Source organism: Phyllobates terribilis, unplaced genomic scaffold (assembly GCF_046119375.1).
Source record: "Phyllobates terribilis strain yellow unplaced genomic scaffold, ASM4611937v1 Scaffold_3__8_contigs__length_932513732, whole genome shotgun sequence".
Lineage (NCBI taxonomy): Eukaryota > Metazoa > Chordata > Amphibia > Anura > Dendrobatidae > Phyllobates > Phyllobates terribilis.
The window spans coordinates 295,432,824-295,450,794 of NW_027362763.1; positions in this window are offsets into that span (position 1 = coordinate 295,432,824).

Genomic DNA, 17,971 nt, shown 5'->3' on the forward strand with positions numbered 1-17,971 from the left:
TATTTGTGCTTGTGTTCCAAGGGCTGGGATATGAACAACTGAACGCTGCGCTAGGACAAGGACATGGACGTGCTTCCTGATGCTGCTGCTTGAGAGTGTGCAACGGCAGGTGCAGGGCAGGAGGCATCTTCACATGCACCATTTACAGGTGATTGGCTTGCATGCACAACAGCGGAAGAAGCAACGGTGCCACCCACAGACACTGTTACTGGACCCTGGGTTTGGCCCACAAAGTCGGGTGCTTTGCTGCCATGTGCCTGATCATGCTGGTGGTGGTCAGGCTGGTCGTTTTGCCACCCCTGCTGATGCTGGACTGGCAGGTGGTGCAAATGGCCTTTTTGGGGTTATCGACAGAGTCTTTAACCCCTTTACAACCCAAGGTGGTTTGCACTTTAATGACCAGGCCAATTTTTACAATTCTGACCACTGTCACTTTATGAGGTAATTACTCTGGAACGCTTCAACAGATCCCCCTAATTCTGAGATAGTTTTTTCGTGACATATTGTACTTTTTGATTGTGGTAAAATTTCTTCGATATCATTTGCGTTTATAGGGAAAAAATGGAAATTTGGTGAAAATTTGGAAAATTTTGCAATTTTCAAAATTTGAATTTTTATGCCCTTAATTCAGAGAGATATGTCACACAAAGTAGTTAATAAATAACATTTCCCACAATTTTGAAACCAAATTTTTTTTATTGAGGAGCTATAAGGGTTAAAAGTTGACCAGCGATTTCTCATTTTTCCAACAATTTACAAAACCTTTTATTTTAGGGACCACATCATATTTAAACTCCCTTTGAGGGGTCTTTTTGACAGAAAATACCAAAAAGTGACACCATTCTAAAAACTGCACCCCTCAAGGTGCTCAAAACCACATTCAAGGACTTTATTAACCCTTCAGGTGCTTCACAGGAATTTTTGGAATGTGGAAGAAAAAAATTAACATTTAACTTTTTTCACAAATATGTTACTTTAGACCCAATTTTTTTTATTTTTGCAGGGGTAACAGGAAAAAAATGGACCCCAAAATTTCTCCTGAGTAAGCAGATACCCTATATGTGGGGGAAAACCACTGTTTGGGCGCACGACAGGGTTCAGAAGGGAAGGAGGGCCATTTGACTTTTTGAATGTAAAATTTGCTTGAATAATCAGCGGACGCCATGTTGCATTTGGGGAGCCCCTGATGTGCCTAAACAGTGGAAAACCCGCACAAGTGACACCATTTTGGAAACTAGACCCCTCAGGGAACTTATCTAGATGTGTGGTGTGCACCTTGCACCCCCAAGTCCTTTACAGAAGTTTATAACATGGAGCTGTGAAAATAAAAAAAATCAAACTTTTTCCACAAAAATGATGTTTTAGCCCCAATTTTTTTATTTTCACAAGGTTAAGAGGAGAAAATGGACCCCAAAAACTTTTGTGCAATTTCTCCTGAGTACGCCAATACCCCATATGTGGGAAAAATACAGTGTTTGCGCGCACGGCAGAGTTCAGAAGGGAAGGAGCACTGTGTGACTTTTTGAACGCAAAATCGTCTGGAATCGAGAGCGGACGCCATGTCGCGTTTGGAGAGCCCCTGATGTGCCTAAATAGTTGAAACCCCCCACAATTGACCCCATTTTGGAAACTACACCCCTCAAGGTTTTTATCAAGGGGTATAGTGAACATTTTGAACCCAGAGGTACGACACAGAATTTGATGACATTAGGTCATCATATTGAATAAGTTGTCATTACTCTTGAGCGCAAGTGCTCGCTACTTGAGTTTGCATCGGGTACTCAGGTATGCATCATTTCTCACGGGTGCTCAAGTGAAATGCTCGAGTCCCCACCCGCTTGTTTCACGGTTATTAGACACCCCAAAAAAAACCATGCGGGGATCGCTCGTGCATGGCAGGCAATCCCCGCGAGGTTATTTTGGCCGCGAAGCATATGGGGCGGAGACTTGAGCACCTGCGATACTCAGTGTATACCCTAGCACTCGATGCAAACTCAAGTAGCGAGCACTTGCGTTCAACACTAGTTGCCATATCGTTATTTATTTTTTTTTTTTTACTTTAGAAAAAAAAAAATCCTAACCCCAACATTAGCACAACCCTAACCCCAACGCCAGCCCTAGCGTTTATTTTTTACGCCATTCCTAGTGCGGTGTATGTGATAAGATGACCTTATTCTTCGGCTTGGTGCGATTACAGAGATACCAGAATGATATCGGGTTTTTATGATTGACAGCTGTCACACACTAAAAGACACATATTTTGTAAAATCTAGTTTTTGCATCGCCATATTTTGAGAGCTATAATTTTTCCATATTTTGCCCGACAGAGTCATGTGATGGCTTGTTTTTTGCGGGATGAGTTGATGTTTTTATTGGTGTCATTTTCAGGCACGTGACATTTTTTGATCGCTTTCTATTCCAGCTTTTGGGAGGCAGAATAAACAAGAACCAACAATTCAGGAATTGTTTTTTTTTTTTTTTTTATTCTAATCCGCGTGTGGTAAAATTGATAAGGTAGCTTTATTCTTTGGGTCAGTACATTTACAGCGGCACCACATTTATTTTGTTTTTCTATGTTTTGGCACTTTTACACAATAAAAGCTATTTTATAGAAAAAACATTTTTTTGCATCACTTTATTCTGAGAGCTATAACTTTTTGATTTTTCGGATGATGGAGCTGTTTTGTGGCTTGTTTTTTGCGGGACAAGATGACATTTTCAGCGGTACCATTTTTATTTATATTCGTCTTTTTGATCGCGTGTTATTCCATTTTTTGTTTGGCGATATGATGATAAAGCATTGTTTTTTGCTTCATTTTTTTTTTTTTTACCGTGTTCACTGAAGGGGTTAACTAGTGGGACAGTTTTATAGGTCAGATCGTTACGGATGCGGTGATACAAAATATGTGTACTTTCATTGTTTGTTTTTTTTCATAATAATATTTATTGATGGGTACATTATATTTTTATATTTTATATTTTATTATATTTTTTGGTGGATTATTTTTTTGATTTTTTTTTTATATTTTTACAATTTTTTTTTTAAAAAAATTTCACTTTCTGAGAATTTTTTTTTACTTTTTTACTTTGTCCCACTCTGGGACTTTCACTTTTTTTATTCTGAACGCCTGCGTAGCATAGGGATGGAGCACCATCTCTGTGCCTTGCAGGCAGTCAGCGCTGCACAGTGAGAAGATTGTTTGGTCATGCACTGTGCATGACCAAAAAATCTTCCTGCTGTCTGGTGACCCGGATGTTGTCATGATGACATCAGGTCGTCATGGCAACACCAGGGAAGCCGCGGCAGACAGCGCTGGAGGCCGGAAGAGGAGGTGAGTATTGCGATCACCTTCCCTTAGCCACCGCAATGCTGCGATCGACTTTGATAGCAGCATTGCGGGGATTAATGTGCCGGGAGCGGTGCAGGACCACTCCCTGCACATAGTACCGGGTGTCAGCTGTGACAATCAGCTGACACCCGGCGGCGATCGCGCCCGCGCAGCCTGTGTGCACGCGCGATCGTGATGACGTACTAATACGGGTCAGGCTCTTAAGTCCCAGGGCACAGACGTATATTAGTACGTCATGGCCTTTAAAGGGGTTAAAAAACAACCAGACTCGGGAAGACCTAACAGTTGTACTGACAACTTCCTTCATGTTGGTGTTACGGGGAACGGTTGCCTGCCTTCTTTCTGTGGCCACCACACTGTTTCTTCCTGCCTGTTGAGGTGCTCTGCCTCCCTCCCCCTGTGTGCTGCTCTCCTCGCTCTGAATGTCCTCCTGCCAGATTGGGTCAGTTACTATATCATCTGCCACCTCGTCTTCCATTTCCGCACTCTGGTCCTCCTCCTGACTTTCTGGCAAATGTGTCTCATTATCGTCCACCTCTTGTGACATTTTCCCAATGTCGCCTTCATGTGACCTTGGCTGCTCAAATATTTGGGAATCGCTACACGCAATGTCCTCTTGCCCCACTTCAAGTGGACTGGGCGAGAGGCCCGAATCTATAAATGGAAAAGTGAACATCTCTTCGGAGTGTCCAAGTGTGGGATCAGTTGTCTCTGGGAACTCGGCATGGTGGGAGGAAGGAGGTTCAGGGTGAGGAATATGAGTCCAGACTCAGAGCTACTGAGACTTGACCGTGTGGAAGACAAGGTGATGGTGGTGGTGGCTAAGTGACTGGAAGCATTATCTGCTATCCAACCAATAACCTTTTCACACTGCTATGTGTTCAATAGTGGTGTTCTGTGGTCCCCTATTAATTGGGACAGGAAGGTTGAGCGAGAAGATGTGGGTGTTTGTTGTGACACAATTTCAGCTTGCCCACGGCCTCGGCCTCTGCATGCACCATCATTACCATCACCTCCAGTTCCCCGTCCATTGCCACGTGCCTTGCCCATTTTAAATGGAGGGCAATATCTTCCACGCTCACAACAAATGACTGAATTTGGAGAGAACTTATATGTGATGTGTGTGATGGACAAATCACAGTTTTAAATAGCTGGCCTGTAGTTAACTATTTTGAACAGCAATCTGGTGTCAATTGCTTCACTGACACACTGAAATAAATTTTTAATGGAGGTCAGAAATGGCAGTATTTTCTGAAAACATATATGTGATCCGTGTGACGGAGAAAACATGGTTTTAAATACCTTGCCTGTAGGTAAGTAGTTTGAACAGCAAACTGGTGTCAGTTGCTTCACTGACAAACTGAAACAAATTTTTAATGGAGGTCAGAAATGGCAGTATTTTCTGAAAACGTATATGTGATCCATGTGACGGAGAAAACACAGTATTAAGTACCTGGCCTGTAGGTAACTATTTTGAACAGCAAACCAGTGTCAAAAACTTTGCTGACACACTGAAAAAAAAATTTAATGGAGGCCATAAATGGCAGTATTTTCTGAAAACATATATGTGATCCGTCTGATGGAGAAAACACAGTTTTAAATATCAGACCTGTAGGTAACTATTTTGAACAGAAAACTGGTGTCAATTGCTTCACTGACACACTGAAATTTTTTTTTAATGGAGGCCAGAAATAGCAGTATTTTCAGCGCAATTATATGTGATCCTTGTGACAGACAAACCACAGTTTTAATTAGCTGGATTTTTAGCGCTGTAATATGGAAAGGACCTGGCTGTATTCTGCTGTGACAACAAGAAAATGGCGCAGAAAAACTGTGTTCTCTGGATTGGTTTTTAAGCAAATAATGAGGATTAAGATCCAAAAAAAAATTATTCCTGGCCCCTGAGACCTGGGCCTATTTCTAGAACCATCTAACAGTGGCAGCAGCAGCAGCAGACAAAACTGGAATGGAGCCTCATGTCCTATGTGCACTGCAGTCTGCTATATAAGATAAAAAAAAAAAAATTCAGCTCACTTGGTTCTCACATTCTCCTGGTGCAGGGAAGCCTAGTAACGTGTGGTCTCACGTAGTAGAAACAGTATAAATGTAAGAAAAAACTCGCTTCCAGGAAAAAAATTCCCCAAAATTTTTTACATTTTTTTAATTTTTTTTTATTGATAAAAAAAAGTTCAGATCAGTTCAGGTAATGAGATAAAAATTAAATGGACAAATCACATCATAGGGATCCAGCTACGCATTTCGAGCATGATACTATGCTCTTTGTCAAAGCTGATGAACTGCTTGACAGACAGAGTATATATATACTGGGCTGCCCATCAGAAAAGCAGGTCTGAGTCATGTGAGCATTGGATCTAGTCACATATGAAAGATAATAAGCTAATTAAGAACACAGAAGGAGAAAGAAAAAAAAATGAAAAAAACCACTGTGTAGGATTGGATATTTAAGCATTCCAGAAAAAGAAAAAGCTATTTTCATTGGCGCTATAAAGAGCGCCAAACATGCAGGGAGGAGACCCGAGCTCCCGCCGATCAATCCCGGAAATACTCAGCGAGCGCCGAGCATCTCTAGCAGTGAGAAGCTTGGGCGAGCACCGAGCAGCAACGAACATGCTCGCTCATCACTAGTGGGGAAGGGTAGCTCTGATGAAAGTGACCAGACTCTCAGAGTCAAACAGTTTAAGCACCTTTACTCTATTAATGGATACGGCACATGCCTACGGCCCCTCGCCCAGTCAACAGTCCACACTGCAGGCTGGATAAGCATAATAGGAACCCCGTCCTCTTCCTAGGCAGCAGTCCATGGGCTCAGGGGCCATATGACACCGGGCAGCTATGTGTCCAGGGTTGTGACACCACCAACAGACTATAACTTTAACAACAGTCCTTGTGGCACCTTCAGTGGGAGTGGGACTCACCCCAGTGGTGGCTCTAGACCCCTTCTGTGGTGAACCCGCCCCCTTTTGGGTATCCCAGTATGGAGAAGTGACTATATCCAGTTTCCAGAGGGATTTCTCAACCACCTGATACCTTTCTACCAGGCCGATGAAGTCATCAGCGTTCTGGGGATCGCCCTGGGCAGCCCAAGTCTGTACTAACTTGGGAAGGGAGTGCACGAATCAATCAATCACCACCCGCTCAACCATCTGGGCCGGAGTGGAGGACTCTGGCTGCAACCACTTCTGAACGAGATGCAGCAGGTCAAACATCTGAGAGCGAGGGGGTTTGTCGCTGGCATACATCCATTGGTGGACTCGTTGGGCTCTCACCGCCATATGAACTCCCAGGCATGCTAAGATCTCTGTCTTCAGCTTGGCGTATTCTTTTGCATCCTGCAGTGCCAAGTCATAATATGCATTTTTGGGGTTCACCTGACAAATATGGCGCCAGAACCTCTGCCCACTGTTCTGGTGGAAGTCTCTCCCGATCAGCCACCCTCTCAAAGGCTGTCAGAAATGCTTCTACATCATCCCCAGGGGTCATCTTCTGCGTGGCCCGTCTTACCGCCTTCCTGATCTGGGAGTCATCAGTTGGCCCTGGGGGTGGGGCGGTTGCTCTGCCCTGGATGCCGTCTGCCAGAAGCTGTATCTGCTGTTGCTGCGCCTGATGGTGCTGCTGCGTCGACTTTTGCTGCAACTGGATCTGTTGCATCAACAGTTTGGTTGTCTCCTGATGATGCTGCTGGCTCTGCTGCATGTTCTGCTGGCTCTGCAAGAACTGCTGGTGCATCTTTTGTTGGCTCTGCACCAGGTGCTTAATGAGCTCCTCCATGCTCATTGTCCACACACGGTCCCCAGCCGCCTGGTGGCAGCCGGGTGTCCACACACAGTCCCCAGCCACCTGGGGGCAGCTGGGTGTCCATAAACGGTCCCCAGCCGCCCCTATTTCTCCTTGGAACATCCCCCCACACACTTTTCTTAGCCCGGCCTGCTTTAGGCAGCATTGGACGATCCCACCAGAGAACCAGACTCCTCCGGTGGGCCCTGACTCCTCCATCGGTGGAGTTGAGAGTGCCAAGGTGAGGAGCATCATGATGATGACAGAAGTTAGCATCTGCTATGTTTTCTTTTAATGCAAGTGTAAGTGTGCAGCCTGCCACCCACCCACCCCCAGACTGCAATTCCATACTGCTAGCTTGCACTTGAAATGGGGCCTTTTAGTTTGGAGGAGGCCGAAGCTGGCCACTACCTCATGGCTGCTTCGGCAGCGAGGTATCCATACTCAGTCCCCAGCCCCCCATATTTGTCCTGGTGTGCCTTATACATAAGATTAAGCGCGCATACCAAAACATTACCTGTGCCCTCCCCAGTGCATTTAGTGGGAAGGAGAGCCTATTCCTCTGTAGTGTGTGCATGCCAAACCCCTGTTCATGGTACATGCGAAGATGCCTCCCACCTTGCACCTGTCGTTGCAGACTTGCAACTATCCCCATTCAAGTCCTTGTCCCAGGGCAGTGTTCAATTGTACCTCTGCCTTTCCTTGCAATGCAAGCGCAAGTATGCAGCCTGCCACCCACCCACCCCCAGGCTGCAATACCATACTGCTTGCTTGCTTGCACTTTAAATTGGGCCTTTTAGGCATGTGGAGGCAGAATCTGGCCACCACGCCATGGCTGTGTCGGCGGCCTGGAATCCATACTCAGTCCCCAGCCACCTGGTGGCCGGGTGTCCCCGCTTGCTCTCCAGCCTCCAGGGGGTGGCCGGGTCTCCATACTCGGTCCCCAGCCGCCCCGTGGTCGGGTGTCCACACACGGTCCCCAGCCACCTGGGGGCAGCTGGGTGTCCATAAATGGTCCCCAGCCGCCCCTATTTCTCCTTGGAACATCCCCCCACACACTTTTCTTAGCCCGGCCTGCTTTAGGAAGCATTGGACGAGCCCACCAGAGAACCAGACTCCTCCAGTGGGCCCTGACTTCTCCATCGGTGGAGTTGAGAGTGCCAAGGTGAGGAGCATGTTGATGATGACAGAAGTTAGCATCTGCTATGTTTTCTTTTAATGCAAGTGTAAGTGTGCAGCCTGCCACCCACCCACCCCCAGACTGCAATTCCATACTGCTAGCTTGCACGTGAAATGGGGCCTTTTAGTTTGGAGGAGGCCGAAGCTGGCCACTACCTCATGGCTGCTTCGGCAGCGAGGTATCCATACTCAGTCCCCAGCCCCCCATATTTGTCCTGGTGTGCCTTATACATAAGATTAAGCGCGTATACCAAAACATTACCTGAGCCCTCCCCAGTGCATTTAGTGGGAAGGAGAGCCTATTCCGCTGTAGTGTGTGCATGCCAAACCCCTGTTCATGGTACATGCCAAGATGCCTCCCACCTTGCACCTGTCGTTGCAGACTTGCAACTATCCCCATTCAAGTCCTTGTCCCAGGGCAGTGTTCAATTGTACCTCTGCCATTCCTTGCAATGCAAGCGCAAGTATGCAGCCTGCCACCCACCCACCACCAGGCTGCAATACCATACTGCTTGCTTGCTTGCACTTTTAATTGGGCCTTTTAGGCATGTGGAGGCGGAATCTGGCCACCACGCCATGGCTGTGTCGGCGGCCTGGTAGCCATACTTAGTCCCCAGCTGCCTGGTGGCCGGGTGTCCCCGCTTGCTCCCCAGCCTCCAGGGGGTGGTCGGGTGTCCATACTCGGTCCCCAACCACCCCTATTTGTCCGGGTAACCTTTCCCACACTTTTCTTAGCCTGGCCTGCTTTAGGGCAGCATTGGCCGAGCCCACCGGACTATCAGACTCCTCCGGTGGGCCCTGGCTTCTCCATCAGGGGAGTTGAGAGTGCCAAGGTGAGGAGCATGATGAGGATGATAGAAGTTAGCATCTGCTTTGTTTTGTTGTAATGCAAGCGCATGTATGTAGTAGCGGCTAGCCCTGAGGTGGTCAGCGTTTTGGCGCATATCCTACCTCCTCCGAGGATTGCTGGATGTTTTCCTGCTACTATCAAAGTTCTATGACTCCCGTTAAAACAAAGCTTCAGGTGATAAATGATGGATGAGGTAGTGGTAAAGGAGAAAGAGCAGGAGGAACAGGGACCATTCACATCAAATTCAGGCCAGTCAACCAGATATGTCTTGTAGGATATGTTTCCGTAACAAAAGGAGCGGTTCGGCTACACAGTTATAGGGCATACAGTGAGTGCAATGCCTACAAAAAATTTCGGGCCACTCCAATGCCCCTTGGAAATGACATGGAGGTCAGAGGGCGTTAACTAAACCTTTTTTTCCATTTATAGCAACTGGGTCTCCCGTGCACTGTTGGCCTAAGCAGTGAATGGAAGGCTTTCCAAAAATTATGAGGAACTGCAATGCCCCTTACAAGAGCCATGTGTGGCACCCCAGGGGTCTGGTCACCACAGTAATAGAGATATTACGTCGGAGAGCAAGTGGGAGGTTTCCTGGTCAGGATCCCTTAAACATGCAACATCCTCCTGCCCCAATCCTGGGAGGGGAGAATTCTGCCCTTATAAACTGGATCTGGGGTGGGGTTGAGTGAGTCAGAGAACAGTCAGAGTCAGAGTGAGAGCAAGGGAAAGTAACAGCAAGGAGCTCTGTAGGAGCTAGGAGCTAAAGACCAGGGGCTGGAAGCTGAGCAGAGCTCGCCCTGGCAGAAGACAATAGGAACCGGACACAGGAGTCCGAAGCTGTGAGGACTTATATATCCAGCAGCAGAAACCAGCCTGCAGGGGATTTCAGGTCCTCTGGCCATAGAAGCCCGGAGGCTCAGTCACAAGCAAGGGACCAGCACCGCCGTCGTGGAGCGGAGGCTAACAGAAGGCCCCAAGTCACCAGCCATACGGGTGAGCACTACACGGTACACTCAGGGATATGGTCTACTTCTACCCGCTTAAAGCAAGGTAGCCAGGAAGAGTGCAGACAGACGGGGAGGCCTACAACTCCACCTGGCCAGGGGAACTCCTGCTTCCTCACAGACTGACCAGGCCTCTTATGCTAGCCAGTACTCTCGGGAGAGTCTACCTTATAATCATCAGTAAAGACCCTGAACTGCACTGCAAAGACTCTGAGTCATTCCTCCTGCGCTCGTGCACCATCACCCCCATCATCCACACTCACTGCCCTGAGGCTATACTCCTCCCGAGGGCAGTTATCCCATTCTATGCTGCGCACACAACACCAGCCTCAGCGGTCTGCCTTGCAGCGGTGCTACTCCCTGACCGCAATCCACGGGTGGCGCAGTCAGACAATTAACCTCAAAACCTAAGAAAGACTGCCACTGGTTTGACCAGCCTGAGCAACGGGATCGGGTCACCGCCACGGAGACTACATACCCCAGAGACCCGGCACCGGGTATCCCACACACGTGTACACACCGCCCAGGGGGCGCGTCACATGCAGTACAGCATATTACAAACATAAGTCCCATTATTGGGGAGTGGGTGTCCCATGGTATTTGCTTATGCTTTCCAAGCAAAAGCTGCCAAAAATTAGGACGGAGCAACTTGCAATGCCCTTTACAAGAGCCATGCAGTACAGCATTTTACAAACATAAGTCCCATTATTGGGGAGTGGGTGTCCCATAGTATTTGCTTATGCTTTCCCAGGAAAAGCTGCCAAAAATTAGGATGGAGCAACTTGCAATGCCCCTTACAAGAGCCATGCAGTACAGCATTTTACAAACATAAGTCCCATTATTGGGGAGTGGGTGTCCCATAGTATTTGCTTATGCTTTCCCAGCAAAAGCTGCCCAAAATTAGGACGGAGCAACTTGCAATGCCCCTTACAAGAGCCATGCAGTACAGCATATTACAAACATAAGTCCCATTATTGGGGAGTGGGTGTCCCATAGTATTTGCTTATGCTTTCCCAGCAAAAGCTGCCAAAAATTAGGACGGAGCAACTTGCAATGCCCCTTACAAGAGCCATGCAGTACAGCATATTACAAACATAAGTCCCATTATTGGGGAGTGGGTGTCCCATAGTATTTGCTTATGCTTTCCAAGCAAAAGCTGCCAAAAATTAGGACGGAGCAACTTGCAATGCCCCTTACAAGAGCCATGCAGTACAGCATATTACAAACATAAGTCCCATTATTGGGGAGTGGGTGTCCCATAGTATTTGCTTATGCTTTCCCAGCAAAAGCTGCCAAAAATTAGGACGGAGCAACTTGCAATGCCCCTTACAAGAGCAATGCAGTACAGCATATTACAAACATAAGTCCCATTATTGGGGAGTGGGTGTCCCATAGTATTTGCTTATGCTTTCCCAGCAAAAGCTGCCAAAAATTAGGACGGAGCAACTTGCAATGCCCCTTACAAGAGCCATGCAGTACAGCATTTTACAAACATAAGTCCCATTATTGGGGAGTGGGTAACATAGTATCATAGTAACATAGTTTGTAAAGCCGAATAAAGACTTGCGTCCATCAAGTTCGACCTGTTAGTTCTGTAATTGCTAAAGTTGATCCAGAGGAGGGCAAAAACCCCAAATGATTTGGCCAATCTTCACCTGAGGAAAAATTCCCTCCCAACTCTGAAACCAGCAGTCAGAATAAATCCCTGTATCAACTTGCTATTTTATTTTATTTTTAAGTATATGCTGAAATCTGCCTGGTATCTAGAAATGCATCCAGTCCCCGCTTGAACTGGTGTAGTGAATCCGACATTACCGTCTCCTCACACAGTGAATTCCATATTCTCACTGCTCTTACCGTAAAGAACCCCTTCCTATGCTGGTGCTGAAACCTTTTCTCTTCCAGTCTTAGTGATTGCCCTCTTGTTACAAGTAATATCCCTCCTTTTGAACAAATCCCGGGCAAGATCTCTATACTGTCCCCTAACATATTTGTACACATTTATTATGTCCCCCCTCAACCTTCTCTTTTCCAGGCTGAATAGTTCTAGTTTTGCCAACCTCTCTGGGTATTGCAGTCCCTCCATTCCCTTTATTAATTTTGTTGCCCTCCTTTGTACCTTTTCAAGCTCATTTATATCCTTTCTATATATTGGGGCCCATAACTGAGCACAGTATTCCAAGTGTGGTCTGACCAGTGCTTTGTACAGTGGAAGAACAATGTTCTCATCCTTTGCAGCTATACCTCTTCTGATACATCCCATTACCCTGTTTGCCCTTACAGCAGCGGCCTGACTTTGGGCACTCCAATTTAGTTTGCTATCAATCAAGATGCCCAAGTCCTTCTCCATCTCTGAATTCCCCAATGATTTCCCATTCAGTGAGTACTGGTGACTTCCATTTTTCCTTCCCATATGTATGACCTTACATTTCTCCTCGTTAAACCTCATTTGCCATTTAATGCTCCACCTACCCAGCTTATCCAAATCCCTCTGTAGGTCTGCACTGTCCTCTTTTGTATTAATTGTTTTACATAACTTTGTGTCATCTGCAAATATTGATATTTTACTATTTATCCCGTTGACTATGTCGTTAATAAAGATATTAAATAACATTGGGCCTAGTACAGACCCCTGTGGTACCCCACTAGTGACGCTTACCCAATCTGAGTATATTCCATTTATAACCACCCTCTGCCTTCTATCCTTTAGCCAGTTAGCTACCCACTTGCAGACATTTTCCCCCAGCCCCATCATTCTCATTTTGTATACCAACCTATTATGTGGCACGCTATCGAATGCTTTTGAGAAGTCGAGATACACGACATCCACTGGTTCCCCCTGATCTACTCGAGAGCTAACCTCCTCGTAGAAGTCAATCAGGTTTGTTTGGCAGGAGCGATTCCTCATGAATCCATGTTGGTTCGGGATTAAAAGATTATTAGCATCAAGATGCTCCGTAATTGCCTCTTTAATGAAGCTTTCAAAAATTTTGCCCACAACGGACGTCAGACTCACCGGTCGATATTTTCCGGCGTCACTTTTCGCTCCCTTTTTGAATACTGGCACTACATTCGCCTGTCACCAATCAAGTGGCACAGACCCAGTCTCAACAGAGTCCTTAAATATAAGATATAACGGTCTGTCTATCACATTACTTAGTTCCCTTAGTACCCGTGGGTGTATGCCATCAGGTCCTGGTGATTTGTTTATTTTAATGCTACTGAGGCGTTTCTGTACCCCAGCTTGGGTTAGATTTGTCATACTTAGTGGGGGATTAAGTTTGTCACTTCTCATTTCTCCTGTTAGTTCGATTTCCTTTGTGAAAGTTGTCGAAAAAAAATTATTTAATAGATTAGCTTTATCCTCAGCTTTCTCTATGATTTTGCCTTCCTCACTTTTTATCGGTCCAATATTATCCGATTTAATCCTTTTACTATTTATATACGTAAAGAACAGTTTGGGATTTGATCTACTTTCCCTAGCAATACGTTTCTCTGTTTCCTCCTTCGCTATTTTAATTTGTTTTTTACAGGTTCTCGTTTTTTCCTTGTAACACATTAGTGCCTCCTTACTGTTTTCCTGTTTTAATCTCTTGAATGCCTCTTTTTTGCTATTTAACGCCCCTTTTACGTTCTTGTTCAACCATATTGGTTTCCTCTTATTTCTGGCCCTTTTATTCCCATACGGTATATACCTCTCGCACTGAGTATTCAGAATTCTTTTGAAGGTTTCCCATTTACTATTCGTATTCCTTTGATTAAGAACTTTGTCCCAGTCAATAAGTTGAAGGCTTTCTTTCAGCTGATCAAACTTCGCCCTCCTAAAGTTTAATGTTTTTGTTGTTCCCTTATTGATAACCCTACTGAAGGGCATTTTGAAGTCGATAATATTATGGTCGCTATTACCTAGGTGCCCCCCTATCTGTACCTCAGTTATTCTATCAGGCCTATTAGTCAATATTAAGTCCAACACGGCCTTCCCTCTCGTTGGTTCCTGCACTAGTTGGGAGAGATAATTATCCTTAATATTTGTCAAGAACCTTTTTCCTTTCTGAGATCTACAGGTTTCTGTTTCCCAGTCAATATCCGGGTAGTTGAAATCCCCCATTACAATCACTTCATTATGTTTTGCTACTTTGTCTATTTGTCCTAATAGCAGATTCTCATTCTCCTCTGTTATATTTGGTGGCTTATAGCAGACCCCCAGTAATATTTTATTATTATTTTTAGTTCCCTCTATCTCTACCCACATGGACTCGACCCCCTCTTCTCCCTCTCCTATATCTTCCCTTAGTCTGTGTTTTAGACATGACTTTACATATAAGCAGACTCCTCCGCCTTTCCCCTGTTTCCGGTCCCTTCTAAATAAACTATAATCTAATAAATTTACCGCCCAGTCGTAGCTATCGTCTAGCCAAGTCTCTGTTATACCTACGATGTCATACCTCTCTTCCGATATAAGCGCCTGCAGCTCATCCGCCTTATTGGTCAGGCTTCTTGCGTTGGTCAGCATGCAAGATAAAACTTTGGGGTTATTTAGCATCCTATTCTTCTCTAACGATCTAACTGTACTATCCCCACCACCCTCTCCACCCTCATTATATTCACTTCTCCCCTTCCCCCTTGCTTGCCTCACATCCCACCTATTTCCTTGGTTTCCCCCCCGTCTCTAGTTTAAAAACTCCTCCAACCTATTAGCCATCTTCATCCCCAGCAGCGCTGCACCCTCCCCATTGAGGTGCAGCCTGTCCCTACGGTAGAGCCTGTAGCCGACCGCGAAGTCGGCCCAGTTCTCCATGAACCCAAACCCTTCTGCCTTGCACCAACTCTTTAGCCACTTATTCACCTCCCTAACTTCCCGTTGGCGCTCCTGTGTGGCTCGCGGGATTGGTAGTATTTCTGAGAAAACTACCTTGGAGGTCCTTGCCCTAAGCTTCCTACCTAGGTCCCTGAAATCATTTTTAAGGACCCTCCATCTACCACTCACTTTGTCATTGGTGCCGATGTGGACCATGACCACTGGGTCTTCGCCAGCCCCACCCAGTAACCTGTCAACCCGATCCGCGATGTGCCGGACTCGAGCGCCAGGGAGGCAGCACACCGTTCGGCGATCCCGGTCTTTGTGACAGATTGCCCTGTCTGTCCCCCTAATAATAGAGTCACCCACTACCAGAACCTGTCTTGCCTGCCCTACACTTCCCCCCTCCCCCTCATTACTGGAGCATACACTCCCCCGGCGGTCAGAGGATCTGTCGTGCTCCAATAATGCCGGTTCTGAAAAAGCCTTCCTATACTTCTTCCCTCTATCCCTCCTAACTGTTATCCAGCTCCCTGCCTGTTCAGCCTGCACTTCCCCTCTATGCTCCACCCCCAGTTTTGACCCATTGAGTGTCTGCTCGGTGAGCAGCAAACTCTGTTCCATGTTGTCGATGCTCCTCAGTACCGCTATCTGAGCACTTAGATCCAGAATTTGGGCTTCCAAGTGCACGATATGCTCACATCTCTCGCAGCAGTATGGATCCTCGAGCGGTTGCTCACGGAATGCATACATTGCGCAAGATGTAAACTGCACGGCTCCGGCCAAAATGGACGTCATTCTAAATATGGGGATACAGTCAGTATATATATACAAGTACAAAACACAATTATTTATATATAGGTGTATGGACGGGGATCAATTAGGGATGTGCAAGTGTATCAATTAGATATCGGCAGGGGATCAGTTAAGTATCAAGTATGGACGGGGGAATCAGATAAGTAGGTCAGGTGGATTAATTAAGTAAAAAGTAAAGTAAAGAAAGCATGAAATACAGTCAGCAATTCAGTCCTAAGTCCTCCCTTCCAAACTCCCTGAATCCAAAGTCACTGAAAAACAAGTCACACACTTACTTTCGTTCGCACTTACGCTCCGGACACACGCAGCTCGTTCACACTCGCAAACTAAGAGATTTAAAGAGTTTTTTTTTTTTTTTTTCTTCCTTTTCCAGCAATGTACCCTTCACCTCAATGCACTTCCAAAGGAAGTGCATTGTCCCATAGTATTTGCTTATGCTTTCCCAGCAAAAGCTGCCCAAAATTAGGACGGAGCAACTTGCAATGCCCCTTACAAGAGCCATGCAGTACAGCATATTACAAACATAAGTCCCATTATTGGGGAGTGGGTGTCCCATAGTATTTGCTTATGCTTTCCCAGCAAAAGCTGCCAAAAATTAGGACGGAGCAACTTGCAATGCCCCTTACAAGAGCCATGCAGTACAGCATATTACAAACATAAGTCCCATTATTGGGGAGTGGGTGTCCCATAGTGTTTGCTTATGCTTTCCAAGCAAAAGCTGCCAAAAATTAAGACGGAGCAACTTGCAATGCCCCTTACAAGAGCCATGCAGTACAGCATATTACAAACATAAGTCCCTTTATTGGGGAGTGGGTATCCCATGGTATTTGCTTATGCTTTCCAAGCAAAAGCTTCCAAAAATTAGGACGGAGCAACTTGCAATGCCCCTTACAAGAGCCATGCAGTACAGCATATTACAAACATAAGTCCCATTATTGGGGAGTGGGTGTCCCATAGTATTTGCTTATGCTTTCCCAGCAAAAGCTGCCAAAAATTAGGACGGAGCAACTTGCAATGCCCCTTACAAGAGCCATGCAGTACAGCATATTACAAACATAAGTCCCATTATTGGGGAGTGGGTGTCCCATAGTATTTGCTTATGCTTTCCCAGCAAAAGCTGCCAAAAATTAGGACGGAGCAACTTGCAATGCCCCTTACAAGAGCCAAGCAATACAGCATATTACAAACATATGTCCCATTATTGGGGAGTGGGTGTCCCATAGTATTTGCTTATGCCTTACAAGCAAAAGCTGCCAAAAATAAGGACGGAGGACCTTGCAATGCTGGCACCCTGGTGGTATAGTGGTGGTGGAGGCTGAGGATAAGGAGAAGAAGATTTAACAGCCGAAATGAGGAATGTGTGGGTGTGAAGCGGTGCATGTGAATACACCTCCCGAAATAACACAGTGGATTTGACTTTATGTTACTCTGCTGTCATTTGGTGGTGATGAGAAGTCTGGGCCAAACCAGCCCTTGTTCATTTTGATAAGGGTCAGCTTGTCAGCATTGTCAGTTGACAGGCGAGTGCGCTTATCAGTTATAATTCCCCCAGCGGCACTAAAAACACGCTCCGATAACACGCTAGTGGCAGGGCAGGCCAGGACCTCCAAGGCGTACAGAGCGAGTTCATTCCAAGTGTCCAGCTTGGATACCCAATAATTAAAAGGCACAGAGGAATCACGGAGGATGCTGGTACGATCGGCAAGGTACTCCCTCACCATCTTTTGAAACTTTCCACTCCTTGTGAGTGTACCCCGCGCCTCAGGGCCTGTAAGCTGGTCGGGTGTCAGAAAACTGTCCCAGAACGTTGACAGTGTTCCCCTGCCTCTGCTGGATTGGAGTTGCATCTCTCTCACCTGTACGCCTTGGTTGGGCAACGAACTGTGACCTCTGCCGCTAGCGTGTTCAGATGGGAATTTTTTTAAGAGTTCTGCAGCAAGGGCCTTCTGGTATTGCCCCATTTTTGTAGACCTCTCCACCTCAAGAATAAGAGAGTGAAAGTTCTCCTTGTAGCGGGGGTCTACAAGTGTCACCAACCAGTAATGACTGTCACCCAACATTTTGACAACGCGAGGGTCACGGTTAAGGCAGCGTAACATAAAGTCAGCCATGCGTGCCAGACTGGTAACGGGCAAGATTTCCGTGTCCTCACCAAGATGACGACTGACCATGCTCTCCT